The sequence below is a fragment of the Chrysemys picta genome, chromosome 2, assembly GCF_011386835.1.
Source record: "Chrysemys picta bellii isolate R12L10 chromosome 2, ASM1138683v2, whole genome shotgun sequence".
Lineage (NCBI taxonomy): Eukaryota > Metazoa > Chordata > Testudines > Emydidae > Chrysemys > Chrysemys picta.
Genome location: NC_088792.1, coordinates 214,210,898 through 214,236,685, shown reverse-complemented (window position 1 = coordinate 214,236,685; position 25,788 = coordinate 214,210,898). Strand labels below are relative to the sequence as shown.

Below are 25,788 nucleotides of genomic sequence, written 5' to 3'. Positions count from 1 at the left end.
ACTGGGCCACTCTGCCAGCAGTTTTCTTATATAAAGCATCTGACTGTCAGTGTAAGTTGGTCCATGTGAAGGAAGAGACAGTCTCTCAGGTAGCCATGTTGTAGTCCGTTAAAGGCTTCATAGGTTAAAATGAACACTTTGCAAGGCAGCCTGAAACACATTTTGCACTAGCTAAAGTTTCCAAACAGTCTTCCAATATAACCCCAAGTAGAACAATACCAAAGTTAATATTGACAAAGTCATAGATAGACTTATATTATGGGAACAGGTTTTGTATATTAAAAAAAACTAAATACATACATAACCTAGTTTGATGATTCCATCTTTATACTGTATTTAAAATTAATTAATTAATTAATTGCTTAAAAAGGGGACCAGTCAGATTCAGCCAATGGTGCTGTCTTCTGTCTTAAAGACTTTGGTAAAGTTCCCAGAACCAGCCAGTTCACCAGGGACAGAAGTTTCAGTAGCACAAGCTGACACAAGCCCTTCCATCTGTAGCTTGTAAGAAGCTAATGTTGCCCTGAAAGTGGATGACACTGGCTGTCCACTGCCCAGGGTTTGTGGTCAGGGTAACTTGGACATGTTTTGTTTCATTCCCCCCTTCAGCAGAGCTTCTGGCAAGTGAAATTCACCCCTAATCAAAGGGCCACAAGATCTATGTGCCACTTAAGTTCTTGCAGCGACAGGGCGTGGTCTCCCTCCCTGACGGACGGGAGAGAACTTCAACTGCCCCCAGTGGGCAGAGCTGGGACTCCCGTGACCGCCATGCTGGAAGCAGAGGGGCGGAGCAGAGACCAGAAATATAAAAGGCAGGCCTTCCAGCTCAGTTGGAGGACAGCTGCTGGAGGAGCAGGACATCTCCCCCTCACTGCTGGAGCTTGGACCCAAAGGAGGCTGCTACAGCACCAGAGATCTGGAGGGACTGCCAGAGATGCCAGGCACTGGGAACACTGAGGAGCTGTTGGGGCTGCCACTAGCCATTTACCCCAATGAGACAAACGACAACCCCAGAACCCAGGTACCCCCTGAATGGAAGTGTAGGAAGTAGACAGCAAAGCCGAACAGAGTTCGGCTGTGTTACTGACTGCAAACCAGCCAGCATGTTGCTGCCAGATTTCCCCATTGACCCAGTGGCAGACCACTCTACCACTGCTAGGGCCCGGAGCTGGGACACAGTGGAGTCAGGTGGGCCTCTATTGGTCTGTCACCTGCCCGAGCTAGGATGCCACACAGTTTTGCTTTCTGTCCCGCCAGAGAGTTGATCCCCCTAGACTGCTGTGTTGCTCTGCCTGACAGCAGGCCGGAGCCATTACTGTTTGCTGTGCCACCTGGCTGAGGGCTGGGGCTCAAAGATTCAATTACTGCCTGGTCTGGACCGCAGGCTTGGGCCTATTAACTGTCAGCTAATTTCCCCCTGAACTGAGTCGCTCCAGAAGCATTGTAGCGAGTGAGCATGGTCTCCCTCCCTGATGGACAGGGAGAGAACCGTGACTACCTTACAGTCCTCAAATGTAAAACATTAGTCTCGTGGAAAACCTTAAGGAGCAAGAGGAGAGGTGTAATTAATACATCCTCATACCATGTTGATCAACTCTAGACCAAAGTGTAAAACAGGGGTAGGCAACCTATGGTATGCATGCCAAAGGCAGCACATGAGCTGATTTTCAGTGGCACTCACACTGCCCAGGTCCTGGCCACTGGTCCGGGGGGCTCTGCATTTTAATTTAATTTTAAATGAAGCTTCTTAAACATTTTAAAAACCTTATTTACTTTACATACAACAATAGTTTAGTTATATATTATGGACTTATAGAAAGAGACTTCTAAAAATGTTAAAATGTATTACTGGCACGCAAAACCTTAAATTAGAGTGCATAAATTAAGACTCGGCACACCATTTCTGAAAGGTGGCCGACCCCTGGTGTAAAATATGATCAAAAGAAACGTAAAGATTTCCCTTAAGGTTCCATGTAAAAAGAGTTTATAAAGGGTTAAAATGATTAATAGATGTTTTACTAAAATGGTTCATCAAAATCACAGATTCATATAGAGTCCAACAGTTCCATAGGTTGTTTATAACCATCTATAACACCTTTCTCTGATGTGCATACAGCCATCTATAAAACATACTACTCATGGCTGTAACATACATCTATCAATTATTTATTAGCTATGGAACCCTAATACAAAGTGTGACTTTCCTTGCTATATCTACATAATGAAATAACAAATGAGGTTTAGGATTAGCAAACAAGTGTTGATTTATTCAGAGTAAAACAAACAGCTCATTGACATTGTATTTGTAATACAATGAAGGAAGCTTCTGTGAAACTTAGTCAATTTATTTAAAAAATAATCTTTGAACTATTTTTCTTCATTGAAAAAATTAAAACAATGTTTTAATGTTTCATAAAAGGAAAGAGATCTAAAACAAAAACATGTAATTGCTGACAGGTCATTTCTGTGGAAATATTTTAATCTGCTCAGGGGTGAAAGGTTTTCCAAGAAAATAATTATGATTTTCAAACTGAACTGACTAGTTTATATCTTGGGGCAAGAGAAAACAAATGAAAACTAAACATTCCTAACCCTGCTGCCAGCTGGATCCTTTTTGATTTTGATGCTTTCCCTCTCTCTTCTCCTGATGCTCCTAAGAACCATCTCTCTCCTTCTTTCCTTGGTATTGATTTAACACAGCATTGAGACATTCTATCCTGTGACACTGACTGGTGAGAGATGGTGCTAAAGTCACAGCAGGATGCGAGTTCCAGCACCTTTTGGTTGACTTGTAAATAGATTGTAATTAGAGGCAGACTCAGCTAAAGAAAAGCTGTGCTGAGTTATAGACTCAGAGGCTTTGTGATGGTAGTGGAGCTTGGTCAGTCCAAAGTGCAGGCAATGCAATGTTTATTGGGGTTAGTTTCCAGCAAGCATGTCCGTACCTCCAGGGCCGGCTCTAGACACCAGCAAAACAAGCAGGTGCTTTGGGCAGCACATTTGCAGGGGGTGGCATTCAGCCCATCCTTTTTTTTCTTTTTTTTAAACTCACTTCCTCCCCTCTCACAACCCTGCAGAAGCGGAGCCAGGGAGCAGCTGGGGATCCAGCATGGGAGTTGAGAACCCACGGGACCCTGGGAGCTGTAGTTCCTTGCCTAGCTCCCTGCCTATAGAGCCAGCCCTGAAGCAGGGAAAGAACTACATTTCCCAGCAATCCCTTGGCAGCTATCAACAGGAAAGGGCGGGGTAGGGAGTGAGGTAGCTGAGACCTCATGCTCCAGCTTGCTGTGAGTTGAAAGGGGTGGCCCTGTGAATGGGGAACAAGTGTGCCCAAGGAGTAGGCTTTGCCCCAGATATCCTCTTCAGAAGACTTCCCCAGACTGGATTAGGGATACTGGTGTGACCTCACCTTGCAGCCCCCAAAGAAGGAATTGGGTGGACTAAATGGACTGTGCCCCTCTCTATCTGAAGCCTAGCAAGGGAGGTACGTGGATCCCACTAGAATTTAAAATGAGAAGTAAGGGAGGGGAGGCTCTGCTAGAGGACTTGGGCAGCTTTAGATACAGTACCAGGCACATAGGAGGATTTCCACTTCTGAGCCATGGAAGCAGAAATTTACTTTTCCTAGGGTTACCATATTTCAACAATCAAAAAAGAGGACGGTGGGAGCCCCGCCCTGCCCCTCCCACTTCCCGCCCCCTGACTGCCCCCCCTCAGAACCTCCAACCCCCCTCCCCGCTCCTTGTCCCCTGACTGCCCCCTCCTGGGATCCCTGCCCCCCAGGACTCCACCCCTACCTAAGCCTCCCTGCTCCTTGTCCCCTGACTTCCCCCTCCTGAGACCCCCGTCCTAACTGCCCCCCTTGGACCCTACCCAATACCTGTCCCGTGACTGCCCAAAACCTTATTCACACCCCCGCCCCCTGACAGACCCCCAGGACTCCCACACCCCATCCAACCACTCCCCGCACCCTGACAGACCCCCTCCCCAGAACTCCTGACCCATCTAAACACCCCTGCTACCTGACCCCTGACTGCTCCGATCCCTCTCCCCACCCCTGCCCTCTGACAGCCCCCCAGAACTCCTAACCCCCGCCCCGCTCCTTGTCCCCTGACTGCATCCTCTTGAGACCCCCCCATCCTAACTGCCCTCCTAGGACCCTACCTCATACCTGTCCCCTGACTGCCCAAAACCTTATCCATACCCCCTGTCCCCTGCTCCCTGTCTCTTGACTGCTCCCTCCAGAACCCCCCTGTCCCTTCTCCAACCCCCTGGCCCCCTTACCGTGCCGCTCAGAACAGTGTGTCGGGCTCCACGTGGGTGTGGGGGGAGAACCCAGGACTGGGGCAGCATGGGGGTTGGGGGGAAGGCACTAGTGGGGGAGAAAGGGGGGAGCCCAACGCTGGGTCGGCAGAGGGTGTGGGTGGGTGGGGGGAGAACCCAGGGCTGGGGCAGCAGGAGAGTGCGGGGGGGGAGCCTAGGGCTGGGGTGGGGGGCAGCCAAAAATTATTTTTGCTTGGGGCAGCAAAAAACCTAGAGCCAGCCCTGCATAGCTCTGATGCCGTAGAGCCTTGTTTCCCCGTGTCCCCTTCTCCCTTCTCCTTAGCAGGCATACGTATACCTGAAATGCACGCCCACAGTCCCCGCCTCTTACAATTTATGGTCATGTTCCATTTTGGGGGGAACACCTCTTTTGTAACCCCTGTGAGGGGTAAGAGTGAGGTTGTACTACAGTCAGGAACAGGCATTTCTTTGGTCCTTTTAGAGTTTTATACCTTCCCCCCAATCTCCTCTTGCCCCTCCCGACTGGTTGCTTGACCTTGCCTTGAGATAGGAGTTGAAGTAGTCACACTCTAACTGTTCTTATCTGTTCCCATTATACTAACAAACCCATCTGGCTAGGCAGAAGCAACATGCACAGTGTCTTTGTTCTTTGTTTACACATATTAGTAAGGATCCCTTTGTTCACACATATTAGTTAAGAATACAAGTGTATCAAGAATCAAATGGGCAAACAAGACCTGAAATTCTATCTCAGGTGAAAATATAGGGCTGAATACTACATTGTCATTAGCCCTCCTAACAAGGGGATCAAGTGGTGGGCAGGGTCTTAGGAGGAATAGGCCAAGTGGGGGTGGGGCTTCATGGTGGAATCCAGGCAAAGTGGGGGGACAGGGTAACGGTCCAGGAACCGGGGCCTCTTCTGAGTGTGGCCCTGGAGCCACAGTGCTATTGGCACCATTATAAACCCGGTACTGACTAGGGGAAGGATCAGGAACAAAGCAGGAAAGACGACAACCAGGAGCATATCAGAAAAGCAGGATCCAGGACAAATCAAGAAGGCAGGGTTCAGGAGTCAGGCCAGAAGGCAGGTTCTGATGTAGTAGCCAGCCAGGAATTCACCTAGTTTCTTGGACAACTTCCTGTATCTCGTTCTTTCTTAAATAGCACACCTGGCCCAATCAGGAACTCAGGAATTCCTCCAATGAGGCTCCTGTGGGTGGTACCTTTACTTCACCAATTACTAGCAGAGCTGTCTGGTGTTGTGGATGTGGCAATGGCCCACATGCCTGGGTTTAGGACATGAGAATCCTCACAGTTGGCTTGTGGACATGTTGCTCAATGAGAGGGCTTTTTGAAAAAAGAAGAGGTGTTCTAGTGTTCATTCTCCCCCAAAAAGAAGACAAGGAGGGAAAAACTGTAAGATTGATAAGGAAAGCCTGGAAGAAACAAAGTTCTTTGTGACACACATAACAGTGTGTGTGAATAGAAAGGTTATTTCCTCTTGTAGTATTCAGATAATGTTAAGGGGCACTACCGAGTTTTCATGTATCCAATATTAGATTCAGGGCACACTTAAAGGATTCTGTCTGGCTTTAGAAGTATTACCCATTCCAGCAACACTTCCTTGACTTAAAACGGGGAATAACAATTGAACTAGTAATAACTTAAGACTGGAATGAACTTTTCCATGGACCTGCCCTATGTTGTTTGTGACATAGGGGCCTGTGATTCCTCCATCACAGAGAATATTCAGAAATAGTATCTCAGTGTTGGATTCTTACTTTTTTTCTCCCCCAACCACCTTTTCTTTGTAGAGGTGGAGGGAGCAGAGGGGACAGGGCAGGGAAGGGAGAGAAAAGATGAGTCTCGGAGATTGCCCCAGCATTTGCTATGTTTCTTCCCCTGCTCTCTATTCATTATTTCTCTGGTCCTTTTTCACTGTTTTGTTTTCAACTAACCTTCTTTTGGCTGTTCTCAGCACAAAGATATGTGTTCACTTTGGAACGAATAGTCAACACTGAAGGGTTGTCCAGTTACGCTAGTTCCTCTAGCAGAGACTATGCAAGGCAAGTATCAGAGGGGTAGCCGTGTTAGTCTGAATCTGTAAAAAGCAACAGAGGGTCCTGTGGCACCTTTGAGACTAACAGAAGTACTGGGAGCATAAGCTTTCGTGGGTAAGAACCTCACTTCTTCAGATGCAAGAAGAAGTGAGGTTCTTACCCACGAAAGCTTATGCTCCCAGTACTTCTGTTAGTCTCAAAGGTGCCACAGGACCCTCTGTTGCTTTATGCAAGGCAAGACTCTGGCTGTATATGTAGAGTCCTGTGCGGAGACATAATTTGTATCCACATCTGATCTGTGATCTATAAACATGGTCCGTGGACATAAAATGGATATCCACAGATTTGCGGGGCTCTATGTATATGGGCAGCTCTGGCTGGAGAATGGAAGGGTTGGAGACAGCCAAGCTATTTTCTTTAGGTTGGTTAAAACCAATGTTCAGTGGGAAAGATCCTCAGCTGGTGCTAAAATTTTATAGCTCTGTTCATATCAATGGAGCCTTGACAGTTTACACAGTCTGAGGATCCACCCCAATGCATTTTTTATTTATTTTTATTCATTCCCATTTACATACTCTACTCACATGTGAAGAAAACAATAACAACAACACACAATAATTTTTCTTCATGTTGTGGAGTTTCAATTTCAGAAAGCAAAATTCAATATCTTCCATTTAAAACCTGTACACGTATTTGCATGGCTATCATGATCAATACCCCCCACAAGACACCTTTCAAGATCCATGGGTCCTACCCAAGTCTGTTGCACCATGTGGCGTACCTCAGCCAATGCACTAAATGCCCCAATAACAACTATATGGGTGAAAAAAGCCAATCACTACACTCTTGAATTAACTCATGTGGAAAAATGATAAAAAAACAAAAACACACTATCACCTGTGGGAGAACACTTTTTACAAAGCAATCACTCCAGAGCTCACATCTTAGTCCCCATCCTCAAAGGAAACCTGCATAACACCTTAAAAGATGAGACTAGGAGCTTAAATCCATAGTTTTGTTAGACACTAAAAATCATGGATTTATAAAGACACTGGATTTATGCTCTATTGCAGCAATCTGTAACCCACTAACTTTTTTTTTTGTCCTATGACTGCAGAGATGTTAATTAGCCACTTCACCTTGAATGGTCCCTTAAAATGTGTGTTAACTACTTATGCTAAACAATCTGTTCCACTGTGCATTTAGCTGTGACACTCTGAGCACCTTGCCCGGACCTGAATAAGAGTTCTGTTTAAGCTTGTTTCTTTCACCAACAGAAGTTGGTCTGATAAATGATATTCCCTCACCCACCTTGTCTCTCTAATAGTCCTGTAAGACTTAGAAATCTGCACTTTGGAATTTACCATTCAGTGGATATTGTGGCAGTATCTCTCAAGAATCTACTTTCTATTGTTAGTTTATGGTTTGAGAAGACCATCCTTGATACCCAATCTCTCTGCTGCCATGTTCAAGGCCCTCTGAACTCTGTTGCTAGCCCTTTGTTTCACTTTTTTCCTTTTAATTTACCAGTTATTCCATGCCATCCTTCTTCCTCATAATGGTCTCTGACATGGATGATAGAGTTCTATTTCAGACCATATCATTTACTGTGTTTGTTCCAGTAACACTTGGTCACAGCCTTTTCACATGTCACCATTGATCTAATGTTTATAGGAGCCCCAAATTCATGCTGAGCACTTTGAACACAGGAAATAGCCCTTTTAACTTTGGGCATGTAAATTCTGGAACTAGGCCTTATTGAAGTATCCTCACCAGTATTTCAGCTTATACTTAGTGTTGATGTTAAAATGCAGTACAGTGCCACCCCAAAGCTATGATGATACATTTTTGGTCATCTCTAGTGGCTACCCAAAATCATATGTCAGTTTAAAAAAATTAAACGGGGCTATAATACTGGTGTCACTATCATAGAATATTAGGGTTGGAAGAGACCTCAGGAGGTCATCTAGTCCAATCCCCTGCTTAAAGCAGGACCAACACGAACTAAATCACTATATACTATGATGTCCAAGGCTGTGTATGGGCTATTTCTGTCTGCTCCATTTTACCTATATAGTCACCACACTAGTTACCAATGTTTTACTCCAAACTTTGTAAATCCTTCAGGATACGTAGAGTAGTAATGGCACCATATACAACCACGTTCAGTTTGTTCTGCTTTTGCAGTGTGTTGCTCCATTGATATTCAAAAGCTTCAGTGGCACTCCAGCCTTCAGACTTCGGAGGAGTTTCAAATTTTATTTTCACCCTTTGTCCCTTTGTCCCATTAGTAACAACAACAACAAAAATCCACAGATTTATGTCATTCAGATAAAAGAGGGGAAAGTGAAATGGTCAGAAGGAGATAACAGAAAATAAAGCTGTTTACTAGAAAACATGGAGATTCCCATAGCAATGTGAAGGATAACAATTCAAGAAGAGTAGGAGATGGGCAACTTGAGCAGGATCACAAAACCAAAGTGACTCACACAGCCGTCTCTTCTTAACAGGGTATTTGTGTGATAATATATAGCAGAAAACTGCTGAAGTGTAAAATATAACCTCTGCACCAGCAGCTATTCTTCACATCTAGCATCTTGCGAATTCACAGGCTTTATCCTGCTCACGGTATTTTTCTCGGTCAATTTTTTTCTTCGGATTCAGTTCATTTATTTTATTATTTCTCATAAGCTTTTGTCTTTAACTCCAGTGTGTCACTACATGAAGTCAGAGAGCAGCAATTTTCAAACCGAACTGCAATCTTTTCCCTCTTGAGGATTCCAAATTTCTACTAATGGCAGTAGAATCATTTCTGAGGGAATATTTTGAACTGTTTAACGAGAGCAAAGGATGGGCTGCTGTTCATTAACTTTCAGATTCTTCATTTGCAAGTAAAGAACACAAATCACTTAAAGAAGATAGGATGGGAGAAAAGTGGAAGACACTTAGACTCACAAAATTACTTCTAAATGACTATGCAAATTATTAAAAAAGGAAGAATGCCTCCTCCCCCAAAATACACTCAAATGAATTGCTAAAGAATAAATGTTAAACCCAGACAACTTCCACTGGCCTGAGTATTTGTGAGACATGCCAGATGCTTTCAAGAACGAATAAATCCCTACTCAGCAGAATACATACTATTTTCCTAATTATGAATGCAAATATCATGTAAGTCCTTAAAAGTCCAACGACTACAGTTCTATAGATGAAAACCAATCCTGCAGAATCAGGCAAAGGTATAGGCAGTACCAGGGCCGGCTCCAGGCACCAGCTTGGCAAGCAGGTGCTTGGGGCGGCCGCTCTGGAGAGGGGCGGCAGGTCCAGGTATTCGGTGGCAATTCGGCGGACGGTCCCTCACTCTCGCTGGGAGCGAAGGACCTCCCGCCGAATTGCTGCTGCAGATCGCGATCTCGGCTTTTTTTTTTTTTTTTTTTTGGCTGCTTGGGGCGGCCAAAACCCTGGAGCCGGTCCTGGGCAGTACCTTTGAGTGGAAAAACAATAGGCAATAGAGAAAAGATAAGAAAAGAAACAGAGAACAAAACATTCCAGCAGAATTCAGTTTTCTGCACTTAAAAATAGATTAAAAATCTCCTATTTATTATTTCATAAGTTTCCCTTTCCTGAACTGGGGGAGCATTACCTCAAGTGGATAGATTTTTTGGAGGGGACATTCCTTACTAGGCATTACTATCAATTGTATTTGATGCACATACATGAATGCACATCCAATTTAGAAACCTGCCTGGCATGCACAGAAGGATGCAGCAGAAACATATCTGGTTTCCAGCAGAATTTCATTGAAATTTACATGGTCCCTGTAGAATGTTTCAATTTTGTTGAAGTTGCAAATTCCAATGTTCTGCTGATTTTTTTTCAACCAGCTCTAATCTCAACAGATGTTGACTAGACCTGGTTTGACCAACAAAAAGAAGACTCCCTCCCCCGCACCAAAAAAATATCCCCTCCCCCCAAAATTTCCATTTCCAGTCCAAATATTAATGGTCATCTAGGTTGAAATCTCTCCTGCTAGTAGTGCCTTAGAAGTAAAATGTCTGCTTACACTGCACACATATTTTTTCTTATTAAATTCTTTACAGAAATGAAATGACATTTTTTTTCATCACCTTCTAATTCCACGAATTGCTGCACGAGACAGAACTCTTAGGGGATTGTTTGGTTTTGTTTTACTCAAAGCTGAAAGCATGGAATGTGTTTTCTGAGTAACTTCAAGGGCAAATTCAGTAGAGTAGGGGTTTGAGAGACACCATTTAATAAATTCTATCAACCCAACAACCCCGACCCGAAAATAAGTAATATATTTCACTCAGTGCCAAGGAGCAGCGGGAGTCATTTCTCTCTAACTCCTTTCTAGATTAAGCTGGACCTGTATGCATATTCTCTATCTCCACCTTAGTGATGAGCACAAACCTCAAAGGGCTCAAAAGTTCTGCTCATTCTCCATACATCATGAAAAGTGTGGATGTTTTCCAAAGCCTATGCAAACAATACATACGTTGAGACCCTCCAGTTGTCTCCTGGCTCCTCTGCTCTTTGAGAACTAGTTGCTTAGCTCAGCAAGTCTGACAAGTGCTCTGCAGAGATATTTATGCCACTCCATTTAAATCTCTGAAGTGAAGTCCACTCCGACTGGAACAGACTCAGTGTGAGAAATCTGAGAGGAGTATTATCTAGCCCTCATTTGGGAGATTTGAATGTAAGACATCCATGTACATAATCACATAAATACACACTAGAGGCTGGAACTGGAACACTTGCTCTTCAGCTCAGACCCACCCTAGCTACAGGCTAGCTCCATTATTTGGCTGCAGGAAGCGGGTTTCTTATAATCTCTTGCAAGTCAGTCACTAAAGGACAATATCACACATTCAGATACACCAAGCCAGTACATTTGGCGTTTGTTATGGACCTAGAATAGATGTTGGAGTGCCAGAAAAAACTGCTTCACCACCCTTCCCACAGCATGCCTGCAAGTATTATGCCTAACTTTGGCATAATGCCTCAAGGTGCTATCCCCCAAGCTCTGCAACCACTTCTCCCTTTCCAGCATCCTATTGCCCCCAACACAGCATAATATGGCCCAGTTGTACGTATAAGCTTCAGATGTAAGGGCGTGAGGGGAAAGCTCCATGTTCACAACTGTTGGAATCCTGCTGGGGTTTTAAGGAGAAGCCTATTCTACTATAGCATATAACCAACCTGTTGAAAGAGTCTCTGTCTGCTACAGTTATAGTGTATATTTTACTGATAAAATAGTGGATGTTAAGTTATGAGCCTTGATATTTCTCAAGAATTCCTACCAAGATGTTAAACACAAAAATGCATGCAAACAATGCAATGGAAAAAATGTACACCAGGCACCTGCTTTTATCCAGTTTATTTACTTTTGATGCTTATTTTAGCTCTCATTAAAACAACATTTTCATGTCAATAAAAGCATGAACAGCCTTCCTCACCTAACCTTGTACACAACCTTAATATTGATGGGAGACCTCATCCTGCCTGTCTATAGACTTTAATGAATATTCACATATCTGAATACACATAATTATTTCCAAAGTACCAACACTGGTTATGCTGCTGGGCTTAAGGAATAATTTTGCAATATATGTTTGAACTATATTAAAATGCCTGCTGACTACGTATTTGCTGAGAACACACTGCATGAGTGCCAAGAGAAATGAATTTATAGAGTAAAAACTTCTTCTGCACTACTTGGTATTCAGTTCCTCCCTCCAGTCCCCCTCCCCTCCCCCCCCCCACACACGTCCCTTGAAATGCACATGAACACCATATATTTTTAGGGGGATTACTGTAGTAGTGGTTCTTACTGACTGTGAACTTAGCCTTTATAGGTCAGGGATCACTTTTGTACTATAATCCAGAGGGACCTAAAAGCTTACAGTGGATTGAGGCTTGATTTGAGTTTTTATTTCAACTTTTGGCTAGCCACAAGTCCCGATTGTAAATAGCATATAAATGTATAATTGGAAAAACCAGAAATTCAGTATAAAGTGAACCTCTAAGGTCCACCAACTGAAATAATCAACAACCATGCACTAGTTTTCAGAAGAAAAAAATACTTAGCTGTTGCTAAGTTACAGTGAATACCCATTGAATTACACATGAAGCCTACATTAATTCCAAATACAGTCATTATGAGTGGCGGCATTACAAAGAATACCAAATGGATTCAAAATAATGGAAACCTAAATTAAAGAGCTGCCATCACCTTTTGCTACATGTTCCCTCTGCTTTTGTGGGTATTTTTAAAAATAGCTTAACCGCCATGTGGCGTGAAATATTAAGTAACCTTACTGGTAGCAGTACAGTACAAACCATTTCACTGCCTCTAAGGTGAAAGGAGAAGCAAGAAATGCGAAGTAAGAATTCATGGGACAAAAAGGAGAAGAACAGCTGGTTTGTGCTGATATGTGCTGCTGAATTCTACCACATAATAGCTATTTTTTGTGTATTTAAATATGTCAAAACTTGTCGCTCTTTTTCTGCTATTGCCAGTGTTGGAATTATGCTTATTTGTGCTGGACTCAGGTAGCTCATGAATGTAGTGCATCTTGTACCAATTGGGAAAGACTAATCATTGCCAGTTCCATAGTCAGCTCTAAAACCCATGTGTCTGATGGCTTTGTGATTTGATATAGCACTGAACTTGAGCAGCTCAACTGAAGTCACTGCCACCGCCTTCCAATGGAGGAGACACTGTGTTGACTCCATGCACATGGTCCAGATCCTCAGGTGGTGTATCAGCTTCTATCAGCCACTTTACACTAGCTAAGGATTTGGCTCATAAATTTCATCCTTTACCTGCATGTGCACTCCATTGTACTGCTACCACGTGAACCACGTCTGTGAATAAGGCTGTGTCTACACATGAGGCCTGCAACGGGACTGGGATCCCATGGGTCCAGCAGGACCCACTGTCATTATAGTGGGAGCAGGTAAAATGTACTTTATTGCAGGTGGGATTGGGTGGGCAAAAAAAACCAGACTGTGGTAATTTGCAGGAAAACATTGAATTTCTTGTCAGTTTGTCAGAAATAGAATTTCAGCAATGTAAAGCAAGGTGTTTTTTTGTTTGTTTGTTTTTGTTTTTTTTTAATTAAGGTTTTAATTTAAGCAAGGGACAGAAGGAGATTTGAAGTCTATTATAACAGGAGTTAAAGTATTTTACATGGTTTAAGCAAGATTTGTTTTATTCTTTTAGCAGTAAAATTGTGTCTGAATTCCCTTTATATATCTAATATGTTAACTGACTTTTTGTATAGCATGGGGAAAATGTTTCTCTTGCAGGATTTGTGGAATGTAAGGTTTCTGCAGGTGGGAGAGGGATAAAAATGAAAAAAAACAAGGCAGGTGGGTATTGCGGGGCGGGACAGGATAGTCCCGCACAGGGCTCTAGTCTACACCCGCGCATTTTGCTGGCATAGCTATGTCAGTCCAGGGTGTGATGAGGTGTGCGCTCTGAGTGACATAACTTTGCTGGCAAAAGCCCTTAGTGCAGGCAAAGTTATAATTGCAAACAAGTCCTTTTGTCTGTATAGTTTACTCTGTTCAGGGAACTAGTTTAAGTTATACTGGTAAAACAATATCTATATTGGCAAACCCTTTCAACTATAGAGAAGGCCTAAGCAGGGAATAGAACACTGAGGTCTGTGGAATTAGTAAGAGAACACCGATTGGCTTCATGATGAGGAAGAGACAAGGTGAATGGGGAGCAGGGAAAGATAAGATGGGGAAGTGAGACAAGAAGATAAGAATGAGGAGAAATGAGCTGGGGTGGACAGAAGGAAGGGGAAGAGGATCTAAAATGCAGAAGACAAGGGACAAGAGAGACAACTGCGGGAGGAGATCAGGAGGTCAGAGGAAGAAGGAAACTAATATGAGGAAGGGAACCTAGGAATCCCATATTGGATCAGACTAGTGGTCCTATATCCTGTCTGATAGTGGCCGGTACCATATGTGGCAGAGGAAGTGACCCTGCAATAGGCAGTCACAGAATAATCTGCTGCCAGAGAAAATTTCCTCCAGAACCCTAATGCTCTGAAATATGAGGGTTTATCCTCTTCCATAAATTCTTGTTTATTATAACTAGTGACAATGTTTGAAAAGCACCTAGCACATTTTTTATTTATGTATGTATTTGGATTTATACAAATGTTAAAACAGCACGGCTATCCATACACTCTAGACAGCTTTAACATAACTCAAAAATATATTATATATAAAGTCTTTAAAGTACAGCCATGCAATTCAATATAATCCACCACCAATCAAGGCAACATTAAGTTCCAGTTCCATTCCAGCAATTCCCTACCATTACAATCCACATTTCCTTCTAAAGCCTCTCTTCTCCCTCAGCCCTACTGTCAAATGCCTAAGGGGAAAATAGGAATATAGGAACTTTCCAGCATACTCTGAAAATCATCAGATTCAGGCAATTTGGGACCAAAAGGAAGTTAGGGAAAATGAATTTCAAAACCTTGGGGAACAGAACAACCTGCTAACAGTCCTCATACCAGTGGAAAAGAAGTATAGTTGGGTGTCATCTGTACTATATTCATGGTCCTGAAGTTCATGACATTTTATCTTTATTCCAGCTGATTTCACATACATGGCACAGAAGAGGATTGAAAGTATTGAGCCCTGCAACATATGTACTGTACGTACGTGCCTGTCTCCTAGTTTGGGCCATGCGAGCGCTAACAAATATCTTGGCACAGTGGGGAAGCTGGTCGTATTTTGTTTTTTTGCTGACTCAGACCCAAAGAAATCTGCCCTCCCCACCACAATTCTGGCAGCATATTTCCAATAGAGGCTGTAGCCCTAGCTGAAACCAAGGGTTATTTCTTACTATCCCATAGAAAATAACCTGTGTATCAAGTTCTGGGGAAGACTGTATGACTATAATCTGCTTTTGAAATCTGTGAGCACCAGAGGATCCTTTCATTCTACCCATTGCACACAAGACATTCAGAACAAAGCAAAATAAGGCTTCAGGGCAGATATAACAACACTTGACAGTTCAACATATGCCCAATTTAAGCCTATGCTGTCAGATTAAAATAAATGTTTTGTAATATCCATCCTTCTCTGCCCTATCATTTCCCTTCAGCAGGTCAGAGCCATGAAAGAAGTTATTCTTTCTTGTACAGACCAAGTAATTGGCATTTCTCTGGCTGGGATTTCTCGTCAGACTCAAGCTCCTTGTGTATTTGTTTGTATGCCTCAGACTCACCGTTGTGATTAATTTATATCTACCATTGTCTGGGCAGAACCAAAGACTGATATAGTGCTTGATAACTGGCAGAAGTGTCCAAGCACTCTAGACAAGCACATTTATTGAGTTCATTTCCCTATCCCCTTCTGTAGCAAGCACTATTCCTATTTGTGATGTTGGGTATTTCAGGAAACACTAAATAAATAACCACCAACTCCTGTGGGTTGTGAGAGATACACATGGCATCACTGCAATAATTGAATTTCAGAGTATTCCTATTATAAACCCTGTCTGCTTTTTCTCCTTAGGACACTGACTCATGCAGCTTCACTTTCTTGATTGCAGTCATTCTGTTGGGGTGATGCCAGAGAACAAGGAAAAGGCTGCCCAGTAAAATATCATCCTTCCTCTGTCATTCTCGCTGTCACGAATACCTGGGACGAATGCCTTGGTTTTGTCTTGCAGAATAAATAACAACAACTTGATTCTTTGTAAGGGCAAATTTTCAATTACCCTTCCTGAGTGTCATTAGAGATGGATTCCAAACTCTCCAAGCCAAGGAATAACCTGAAGAGGAAAGACCTAGGCAATGAATAAAGCGAAATGCTAAGATATTGTGCAAATAAACAATGCTTTGCCATTTTATTGCATGAGCGTCAGCCTGAGAGCCAGCCTTCAGAGGAATGCAGTGAGGGAATGCTGGCTGAAAGTGTACTCTACTTTCATAAACTTAACCAAATTTCCGCTCTGGCAGCCACTGTGACTACTTCAAACTCTGAGTCAAATACGGCAAGCTTTAACTCAGTTTATCAGTATGAGGAAATTAGTATCCCTTCATATGTAGTCTCTTTGTTAACTCCTTGCCTAATTAGCCTGATTGTTGTGCACGATTAAAACTATTTTTGTGTCAAGAGCGAGAATTTAATAGCTGTAATTTGACCACAGCGGCAAATACTATGGCTCTGTTCCCAAGGCCAACTGACTGTCCTCAAATCCTACAAAATCAGGCCCAATTACTCACACAACAGTCTGTCCCACAGGGCTCCAACTAGGAATAAAACATAAAATCATCATCCCCAATTATGTTCTCAATTTGCCAATTGTAAGACAATGAAACAGCCATGTTGATATGGAGGGCTGAGCAAACTATGGCTCCACAGGCTTGTTAAGTGTCTTCGATGCTTTTGTTGTACAGCCCCTACTGCAGCTAACAATAAAGGACATGAAAGTAACAGAAAGGGTTTTTCTGATGATTGTTCTCCTCCTCTTTGGCTTTTAGTGCTAACAGAAACAGATTAGCACACGAGGAAGGAGCGCTGTAAAGGGGAGAACAAATATAACCCAGGAAAAGAAAGACCCGAAGAAAATGAGAGGATGAGAATTAGAGAGAGTGGAAGAACCCAGGGAAAAAAGAGGGATAGATTGAGAGAGAAAGAGAGTGGTAAAATGGAGAACAATGAGAGAGCAGAAACAAGAGAGAGACAGAAAGAATGCAAAAGGAGAAGTAGGCCTTGTCTATAGCATTACCACTCGCTTTTCCATTGTGAGGGCAGCTCTCATTCTGGTGTCTTTATGCCGCAGGGCAGGGGCGAGCTCTGCACACAGTTCCAGGAAGGTTGCTTTGCGCATTCAAAAGTTCTGCAGCCGCTGCTCGTCATCCCATATCTGCATCACGATGCAATCCCACCACTCTATGCTTGTTTCCCAAGCCCAGTATCAACAGTCCACTGTGGCAAACTGGTCCGTGAATCCCAGCAGTAATCTTGAATTATCTGTTTCCATGGCAGACAGCAGGGCAGGCATCACTGATTCCCTCTGTTTCGCAGCTTATGAAATACTGCAGGACCAGCCGCATTGTGTTCATAATGTTCATTGCCAGAATGGTCAGCAGCTCAGGCATGCTATCAGGCAGAGATGGTGGATGTACAGTTTACAAGGGCTGTTGAAAAATGGCACAAAATTAAGTAGGAAGCCCATGGAATGCTGGGACAGAAAGAACCGCATCACAGGATGGCAAGCACGTCCCCATGATGCACTGAGATCCATTCCCAGCCGCAGAGGGTGACAGAAGTTGGTGAGTTCCACTGTGGGATAGCTACCCAGGATGCAACACTCTGTCTGTCGATGCAAGGGCTCAGCCAACACAAGGAACGTTGTTTGGATGTGCTCCGTCCATTTTATTAAAGCGACTTCTGATTGTTGACAAAACTTAAGTTGGCTTAACTCTGTACTGAAGCAGCGGAAGAAAGTTATGTGGGAGACAAAAAATATAAGGCCAAGTATGGTTGGCTTTCAGTGAATGCTCTAGTGTTGAGAGGGCAAAGGGAGGCTTTACTTTCCCTGAGTTGCACAGGAGACAGCCATAAATGGGCTGCAAGCACTGAGGAGGAGTGTGATAGAGGAACCATTGTCACAACTGCCAGCCTATATTTCCACAAGGTAAAGCTTTTTAATGGGGTAGCAAAAGCCAATGATAATCAAATTAGATTTCCTAGTGGCACTGTGATTTAGAGGGGCCTGGTGTGTCCCTCCATGCCACATAAACACTATAATTACTCCACAGGCTTTGGATGACTCATATTTTTCAGAAAAAAACAGTTGAAATATGACATATAGTTCTCTGAAAATGTGTATTTATTCATTGCTCTAAACGTTGGAGAGTAATGATTTTTAACATCCTCTCTTCCTTATTCTTGTTGATCCCCAGAACTTTTTTCTTCCGGTAGCTTCTTTCTTTATCCTGATTTTTCTTTTTTCTCCTTTCTGTCTTAGTGTCTCCTTGAAAACTATTGAAATGTGATCCCTTAGTGCATGGATCAGCTCTGATAAAAATGACTAGTGTCAGGCATATAATTACCAGATAACTGTTTGTTTAATGAATTTAGCTCCTATTCTGTTCATGGATTACCTGGGATTCATGACTTAGACCATTATAAGTTTGTTCATTATTTAAAATTGCTTATTGAATGTTTTCTGCAACCATATTCAGCTTATAGATTACTTGAAAACTATTCACTATAATTATTGCCATGAGTATATGACAGAGTCAATATAAGGCACAGGCATCACAGGCCTGTTGCTATGGCTCCAAATCCTGAAATCACTAGTTTCCTTCCCGCCAGAACCAGACCTGATAGCGCTGACTCCCCATGATATCGCCCCCAGACACAAGGGGTGCCCTGGCCATGAGTTACCTATGACACTGTCAAGCTGTCTGGAATGGGTGCCAACCTCAGGGCAGACTGTTACAAACCAGGGCACAAACCACAAACTGGTTGTGTGTTCTATAGTTAGATTTCACCAACCAAGTATGAACTCTTCAAGCACTGTAGCAGCCTTAGCATGGAGTCACAGAAAGTCCCATTGGGGACTCTGATCTATCTTGCCACCCAGGCAAGCTTGTCTTTGTGATAGTTGGTCCCTAACACCAAAAATCACAACAATATTCAAGTTACTCCCAGTCCCAATGGACCCGTTACTTACCCCAGATCAATTGTACCTTGGATGTGTCACCAAAGACAACACTTGTAGCCAATCCTGTAATTAACTAAAGATTTATTAATTAGGAAAAGGTCATATGGTTTAAGCAGGTAAACATGCCCACAGATGAGTTACAGTCATAGGTAACAGAAGCTGCTGGCAGTGTGAAAGCTCTATGTGTCCTTTAGGGCTAACCTAAGCTAAGCAGCTTGGGGATCCCTTGCTTACACTTAGAAATACTGACCTCTCCAAATTCCAAGCAGCATAGTAATACAGATCCTTCTGGTCAGGGATTTTTATTCACTCCTCCCAGAGTTCTAACTGTGATGGGACAAAGATTTGTGCATGTCCCCTCTTCATGGGTGTGTGTGGGGGGGAGCAATCAACAGCGTCTTTCCCCCACTGACATTCCATATTGGTTCATCTGGTGTCCATAGACCTTTTTTGTTTGGTAGGAAATGACACCTCTTTTGATAAACCAGTACTCACGCTTGGTAATGCTTCTATCATGACTGTGGGGGGGGGTCTCAAAGAAAACACTTTTAGAGTTTTTATAGTTACAAAGTAAACACTTAAATATTACCTTATAATATGGGATACAGATATTATAAGTGAGATTAATGCATGCAGCAACTCACAAGCATTTCATAAAGTCCAAACATTAAACATATCTCTATAAATCTAACGCCTATTTTAAGAATACTATCACACAGGTGAGCCAGCCTGGTTTCCAGCTCTGCATTTGTCAGTATTCAGTAAGGACTAGGGGCCTCGGCATGAGCTGGCACCTGGTCTGCCAGCCTCACAGACACCAAGGTGAATTTATTCTAATTTTGAAGTATTTTTGTCTAGCCCTACATGATGAATCTTCTGGATTTAATGGAAACAGCAAAATTGGGTACTTTAGCCAAGAGCTACTGAGTCCTGATTACCAGAGACCAAAGCTTTATTCTGAGCTAATGGAAGATTCTTCTGGCAATATCGTAAAATGAAAACACCTGTTGTTGTTTATATATTTTTAAATTGTTGTATTTGTGTTACAGACACCATTAAAGTAATATACTGAAGTATTGGACCAATCATCTCCTCCACTTGTGTCAGAGTAGACTCATATCAGACACCATTCGGGTTTTGGAGGGACACTCAAGGAATAGCAGCAGAGCAGTGTGGCGTGTTCCCCTTTCCTTCTGCTGTTCTTTGCATTAGAACAAGAGCTGGCATTTAACATTTATGGTATTTATAGTCAGGCACCACACACTACACAACCAGAACCTCTTTTAAGCTGTTCCCCTTTGCTAGAGTCCATTCCAGACTCCCACCCCTGGGCTTTGCATGCAGAACCCTCCTGCTGCATTTGGGAAGAGAGGAATTCACCCAGAAATCATTCCAGCATCATTTTCAGCACAAACACTCAGCTCTATTAGTAACACCTGGATCAGCAACAGACCAAATCAGTGTCCAAATGTCCCCAGCCCCAATCTCTCTGTGGTGCAAGCTCGGAGTAATGAGTCCAGCTCTCTGCTATATTTTGACATCTCCTGCCTATAGCTGACTGGGCCCTGGGCAGTCAGGCCTAGTGGTGGAAGCAAGAGTTCAGGATACCAATTAGAGTTGGGTCCAGGGCAGGCAGAGTCCAGGAGACGAGCTGAGGGTCAGTACCAGAGAGACAGAATGAGAGGATCAGACAGCAGTAAGCCAGAGGCAGAGCCAGAAGTCTAAAGCCGGAGGGGACCGAGGGCTGGAGCTGAGCAGAAACAGGGACAGGAAGCAGGAACTGGAACACAGGCTGGAACAAAGCAGAAGCAGGAACTGGAACAAGTGCAAGCACAACTGCAGGCAAGGTAGACATTGGGCAGTTGCTGCTCTCTAATGGGGGCCAGTCGATAAGCAGGGCTGCTAAACCAGTGGCTGTGGCCACTCTGTCAGTTCCAAGTGTAGTGAAGTTAGTCAAGGAGCAGGCCAGCAACTAGTCCTAGCTGGTCTGGTTCCTGACACTGCCACAGTCCAGGTACTGGCCTGGACTTCTCTGTTGGGTTTCAGCTGCCCCCCTCCCCTAGTCTGGTCCCTAGGTCAATCCCTCAGGCAGAGGTGCTCTCTCTCTCTCTCTCTCTCTTTCAGCTACAGCAACACACAGCTCCAGGCTGCCCAACCACGTGGGACACAATGGAACCATGCATCCAGTCTGCACAGCTCATTCAGTCCCTCTGTTCCTGATGAGGGGCCTCCTTCCCTTTGGGTTCTTGGTGATTCTCATTTGCAGCGCAGTGAAGGTTCACAAGAACCACATGTTCTGGCTGTAAAAGCAGCAAAGAGTCCTGTTGCACCTTATAGACTAACAGATAGGGTGACCAGATGTCCCGATTTTATAGGGACAGTCCCGATTTTTGGGTCTTTTTCTTATATAGGCTCCTATTACCCCCCACTCCCTGTCCCGATTTTTCACACTTGCTGTCTGGTCACCCTACTAACAGACGTATTGGAGCATGAGCTTTCGTGGGTGAATACTCACTTCGTTGGATGCATGTAGTGGAAATTTCCAGAGGCAGGTATAAATATGCAAGCAAGAGTGAGTCAGGCTAGAGATAACGTGGTTAGTTCAATCAGGGGGGATGAGGCCCTCTTCTAGCAGTTGAGGTGTGAACACCAAGGGAGGAGAAACTGCTTTTGTAGTTGGCTAGCCATTCACACTCTTTGTGTAATCCTGAGCTGATGGTGTCAAATTTGCAGATGAACTGAAGCTCAGCAGTTTCTCTTTGAAGTCTGGTCCTGAAGTTTTTTTGCTGCAGGATGGCTACCTTTAAATCTGCTTTTGTGTGTCCAGGGAGATTGAAGTGTTCTCCTACGGGTTTTTGTATATTGCCATTCCTAATATCTGATTTGTGTCCATTTATCCTTTTACATAGGGACTGTCCAGTATGGCCGATGTACATAGCAGAGGGGCATTGTTGGCATATGATGGCGTATATGACATTGGTGGACATGCAGGTGAATGAACCGGTGATGGTGTGGCTGATCTGGTTAAGTCCTGTGATGGTGTCGCTGGTGTAGATATGTGGGCAGAGGTTTGTTGCATGGATTGGCTCCTGAGTTGGAGTTACTATGGTGCGGTGTGTAGTTACTGGTGAGAATATGCTTCAGGTTGGCGGGTTGTCTGTGGGCGAGGACTGGCCTGCCACCCAAGGCCTGTGAAAGTGAGGGATCATTGTCCAGGATGGGTTGTAGATCCTGTTCCCTAGGCCAGAACTGGCTCTCAGCCTGTTGTGTCCCTGCAACAGCAGTCACTGAGGCCACAGTCCCTGTGCCATTGCTGCCTTGGCCATCCTTTCTTCTTAACAAGACAGATTGCCACAGGACAACTGGGGCAGGATTCTCTGCCGCTTCTCTACCTCATCAGAATGTGGGGGGAGAGGAGGGAAAGGGAAGGGTGAAAGAGACCAATTCCTCCTATTTGCTCATCCCCTTCCAATCAGATCTTAGGGAGCAGGGCTAGCTTTTATAGTATTGCTTCTGTTCTCCGGAGCGGGACTTCATACCTTCACCCTGTAGCCTGACTGACTGCCCCCTGCAGTCTGGAGCCCTGCTTTCCAAAATGGAGATTTCCCTTTGGGTTCTGAATCCACATGCCACATCCTTACACAATAACAGCTGCTACACACATTCCTCACTGAAGGTACATGATACATTAGGGCTCTACAGGTCGGTAAAGTGCATAGTACAACAGGTTTGGGAGGTAGCTGTAGCTAGGTAAAATAACACTCTTTGTGTTAGTGTTATCTTATACTTCTTTCTCTTCTATACCTTTTACCCTTCCTGCCTGCTAGGAAAAGAGACTGAGGCACAAGCTGGTAGAAGCTATGGACCATTGGCTAATGAGGGACCTGGGCTGTGATGGGAGGGAAGAGTGGGCTGAAGAAGCATTTGGAGTTCTCTGTAGATCTCAGAGTATACATTTATCAGGAAGACTAAGCCTCCTGCTCTCTCTGTAGTGAGCAATTCCTTCTCCTACAGCTTGTAGGGATAATCTGAAGGAAACCATGCACATTAATTCATATAGGGCACACATGGCAAAATTTCTGTTGATTTCTATGGGACCAGGATTTCGCCCATGGTGTTTCCTGGCCCTTAAGTTAGTTATACCCCTGGAGCAGATGGTATGTATCGTACTTTAATCTACATTTTCCTCTGTTTAGCATCTTGCCAAAACAAAAACCATTTAGCAAGGAAGAATAACATAATTAAATCCCTATGGTGAGTCTTTCATTTTGAAGAGAGGAGTATCTCAGTGAGCAATATCACTAACATTAAACATTAAACTTGCATTAATGATAGACACCAGGGTGCAGATACAAAATCACAGATTGAATGGATATGATGTTTGGACTATCATTGAGATAAATTGAGAACATGCTGATATTTTGTGATTTAGCAAGAGATGTGAGAAAAATCATTTACTCTATTAATTCATTATTCATAATGCTAAGTTAATTATGAGTTTATTAAAGATAATTTATTCATGGCAATTTATTTACATGGAACTTTACTTCCTGTGATGAAGATCTTACTCAAATATTTATTTTTATTATAATTTATATACATCTATAGATGTAAATTGTCCTTTACACAGCAATTTAGTAATGGTTTTATTCCAATTGTATTGAGAAGATCTACACTTCAGGCCATGACAGAGTAATTGTTACAGGAAAAGTAATGAACCACTTCCTGTGGCAATTCCTTTATATGTACAACTCATCTATTTTTTAACAAATTTATTGACAATGAAATTGAATCATTATAATAGTGAGCACTTACCTGATGCTTTGCATTCTTAAAGAACTTAAAAAATTTAACTGAGGAATGCTTAAAAATGATCACTGGAAGTATATTACATTTCCAGATTGACTTCAGGCCAAAAAACTCCCATACAAAATGATATTTACTATAATTACTTTAACGAGGAGGGACACTTTGCCCAGTTTAAAAGGAATGCTTTAACTAAGTCAGATTCAATAGATAAGCAAATAATCTTAGTATAATTGTTTTCTTCATCAGGACAAAAATGCTATTCTGGGCAATGTTAGTCCTATTAGAACAGTTAGTTCCATCTGTAAATAGAGCATCATAGAATCATAGAAAAGTAGGACTGAAAACTACCTTGATAGGTCATCTAGTCCAATGCCCTGCACCAAGGGAGGATCAAGTATTATCTAGACCAGTGGTGGGCAACCTGCAGCCTGCGGGCTGCATGCAGCCCATCAGGGTAATCGGTGGCGGACTGTGAGACAGTTTGTTTACATTGACCGTCCACAGGCATGGCCGCTCGCAGCTCCAAGTGGCCGCAGTTCACTATTCCCAGCCAATGGGAGCTTCAGGAAGTGGCACGGGCCACAGGGAATTGCTGGCCGCCACTTCCTGCAGCTCCCATTGGCTGAGAACGGCGAACCGCAGCCACTGGGAGCTGTGGGTGGCCTACCAGTGGATTACCCTGACGGGCTGCATGTAGCCGCAGGTTGACCGCCACTGATCAAGACCATCTCTAACAGGTGTTTGTCTAACCCAGTGGTTCTCAAACTATGAGTCAGGACCCCAAATTGGGTCATGACCCCGTTTTAATGGGGTCACCAAGGCTGGCTTTAGACTTGCTGGGGCCAAGGGCTGAAGCCAAAGTCCAGGGTCCAGGGCCGAAGCCCAGGGCCCACCACCCAGGCCAAAGCCTGAGGGCTTCGGCCCTGGGTGGTAGGGCTCAGGTTAAATGCTCCCTCCCACCCCCACCGCCCCTGCCTTGGGCTGAAGCCCTTAGGCTTTGGCTTTGGCCAAACCCCACCTGGGGTGGCGGGGCTTGGGCAGGCTCAGGCTTCTGTCCCCCTTTGAGGGGTCGTGTAACAATTTTTTTTGTCAGAAGGGGATCATGGTGAAGTTTGGGAACCACTGGACCTGTTCTTAAAAACCCCCAGTGATGGAGATCCCACAACCGCCCTAGGTAATTTGTTCCAGTGCTTAACTACCCTTACAGTTAGGAAGTTTTTCCTAATGTCTAACCTAAATCTCCCTTGCTGCAATTTAAGTCCATTGCTTCTTGTCTTGTCCTCAGTGGTTAAGGAGAACAATGTATCACTCTCCTCTTTATAACAACCTTTTATATACTTGGAGACTGTTATAAATAAATAAAGATATCCTATTTCCTAGAACTGGAAGGGACCTTGAAAGGTCATGGAGTCCAGCCCCCTGCCTTCACTAGCAGGACCAAGTACTGATTTTTGCCCCAGATCCCTAAGTGGCCCCCTCAACTCACAACCCTGTGTTTAGCAAGCCAATGCTCAAACCACTGAGCTATCCCTCATGTCCACTTTCAGACTTCTCTTCTCCAGACTAAACAAACCCTATTTTTTCAATCTTCCCTCATAGGTTGTTTAGACCTTTAATCATTTTTGTTGCTCTCCTCTGAACTCTCTCCAATTTGTCCATATCTTTCCTGAAGAGTGGAGTCCAGAATTTCACACAATATTCCAGTTGAGGCCTTATCAGTGTGAATAGAGGAAGAATTACTTCTCGTGTCCTGCTAATACATTCCAGAATGATGTTCGCTTTGGCTATGAAACAACTTAAAAAAGAAAGAAATCCAATTTCAGTAGAGGAAAAAAAGCCATTTTTGGAAAAGAATGATTCCATGGCACTTGTCTTCCATACTTCTCAGGAGTCATGGTAGTT

General features: G+C 43.6%; 1 long non-coding RNA gene across 1 annotated transcript in view; it reads left to right on the top strand.

The window, feature by feature from the left end:
- LOC122174128 (uncharacterized) overlaps nt 1-20,053 on the top strand; it is a 36,533-nt gene extending 16,480 nt beyond the window's left edge. Inside the window, exons 2-3 of the long non-coding RNA XR_006175535.2 lie at nt 14,984-15,045; nt 15,912-20,053. This is a non-coding gene — a long non-coding RNA (uncharacterized LOC122174128). The remainder of the gene's footprint in view (nt 1-14,983; nt 15,046-15,911) is intronic.
- Nucleotides 20,054-25,788: the final 5,735 nt, after the last annotated feature.